The sequence below is a fragment of the Bacillus rossius genome, chromosome 2 (genome assembly GCF_032445375.1).
Source record: "Bacillus rossius redtenbacheri isolate Brsri chromosome 2, Brsri_v3, whole genome shotgun sequence".
Classification (NCBI taxonomy): domain Eukaryota; kingdom Metazoa; phylum Arthropoda; class Insecta; order Phasmatodea; family Bacillidae; genus Bacillus; species Bacillus rossius.
Genome location: NC_086331.1, coordinates 13,085,123 through 13,087,616, shown reverse-complemented (window position 1 = coordinate 13,087,616; position 2,494 = coordinate 13,085,123).

Below are 2,494 nucleotides of genomic sequence, written 5' to 3'. Positions count from 1 at the left end.
CCAATTGAATGATTAACAGGTTATCAACAAATTTTTACATGAAACTGCCTAAAAGGTTTCTTTAAGCAGAAAACTCTGCATGATACCATGCTTATTGTCCCTTTACTCATATTTTTGACAATTTCTATGAGTGAACACCTTTCAGAACAGTTATGGCAACTGACTTAACTCTTTTAAACACTAAGGTCTCTTAATGATTATGTAATTCATTTTCTATTCTTTCACTCTAAAATAAATATTAATAATTTTTATAAAACTTTTCAGGTTTCACAAATTCCAGCAAAGGTTTCAGAGAAAACACCAGCACCTGCTGTAAGTGAAAATGTTTGCTTGGAAAATTATGGATTATGTATGGCCTGAGTTGACACATGATTACTGCATAAAACATGAAAATGGGCACCACTGCACTTCAAAATAATGATGGTGATATATTTGACTTTCAATCTTTCACGTTAAGTGACAAGTTACAAACAAATTTTTACAAGAAAATGCCAAACAGGTTTGAGCACAAAACATGGAATGGTGAAAACATTAAACATTCATGGCTCTGTTTATCTCATATCAATGGACATGTCTACTGCTATGTATGCAAACCTTTTTTCTAAACACACACAGTTTACTCATCATGGTAGTTATTGTGATTGGAAAAATGTTGCTGCACACCTGGTTGAACATGAAACTTCTAAGAACCACCAGAATGCTGCAATTATTGTTCAGGATGCTGAAAAGAAGTAGGACGTATTAATTGAGAACTGCCATGACAAGCAGAGGATAAATAGAGAAAAATACTGGCAAGAATTTCTCAGGAGTGTGATAAGTGTGATAGTTTTTATTAGTGAAAAAGTCATTTAGAGGCAAAACTAGCTACATGGGTGATCATGAAGCGGTAACTACCAACATAGACGATTTGAAGAAAAATTTGTGCAACTAATTGGCAAACAAGTTGTCAATGAGGTTAAATCTTGAACCAAGCAGTAAAAATACTAATCTATATCATTAGACCAACTTCAGAATGAGTAAGTTTTTTTTTTAAAACGTACAACATAGACCTTAATAACTGCCATGGTCAGTCATATGACAACGCTTCTTCAATGAGTGTAAATTACAATGGCCTTCAAGTGGTGGAAATGGCAGAAAATAATTTAATTTAGCAGTATGTGTATTGCAGGCTGCTGCCCAGTGCTGTCCGAGTAAAAAAATGTCAAAAATATAAACAGGGCTGAACACAGTATTTTGAGATGATATTTCGGGGCAAGTAAACGAAACTAGTGAAACTGCAGTACAATACATTAGGCGTGAACATAGTCACCTCAGCTCTGACATTGCTAACACGCTTCTTTGGAACAAAACAGGTTAGCTTTGAGGAATGAGAGGAGAAAGCTGCCGAGTTAGCTGATTGCACTGATTATGAGGATAAAACACTGCGCACGTGCGAAATGGTGTGTTTAGCACCTTCCGATGGTGTCCCAAGCACCAGAAGATGAGCTGACCCTGTTTCCCTAGGTTACAGATCCGTTGCAGTAGAGACCAGTGGCGGAGACGTGCCCCCACCTTGATACGGGTGGCCCAGTGCCAAGCGTGGTTCACAGCAAGGGGAGGTTACCCCCCTCCCTCGTCGCCCACGTTATACAATGCATTATTATCTATAAAAAAAATTAATATTTTGCTCGAATTGACTTGACGATTTGTTATCACACCCATAGCTCAAGATGTCTTTTAGCACCCTCAACTTGAGTTTTTTCTGTATTCACCACTGGTAGAGACGTTAACGCATACAAACTAGTTGATACCCATTTTGGGTTTCTCAAATAGTTTGATACACTTGCTAATAATGAGATTGCAGCAGCTCGAAACTTAGTAGAAACATAACAATGACTTCGACCACCAACCAGAACATGAACTGATTCCGTTCAAGGAATTTTACCATAAGTTTCAAAAAGATGAGGAAAATTAAAGTCATTACTCAGAAAATGTGGGTGTGTAAACTCCTAGAAAAAAGTTAAACATTGTTTTATTAGTATCAAGTTGCTCTAAAAAACACCACTTTTCATTTATGGTCACAAAACCCAGTTCAGAAAGGTCATTTTCAAGATTGAAGTTGATCAAAAACCAGCTGCAAACCTCCATGTTAGAAGACAGGCTCAATATTTTTGCTTTGCTCATTATTGAAAGGGATATCATAAGACAATTGTTAAGAAGATATTATAAGTATCTTCATCAAGATGAAGTGTAGGCACAAATAAATTAGCCACTAAGATTATTTTTGATACTTTTAAGTATGAGAGTTTAAAGTACTGTTGGTGGATTAAATATTAGTAAAATTTGCTTGTTTGTTACATTCACGTAACATGTTAGCTTAAAATAAAAATATGTCATTTTCTATTTCAAATACCGGTTTCACATATTTGTGAACATGTGAATCTCAACTATAAGTACTATTTTAATATACACATATGTTCATAGCAATGTTAATAAATTAGGCTGAAAACCTTAA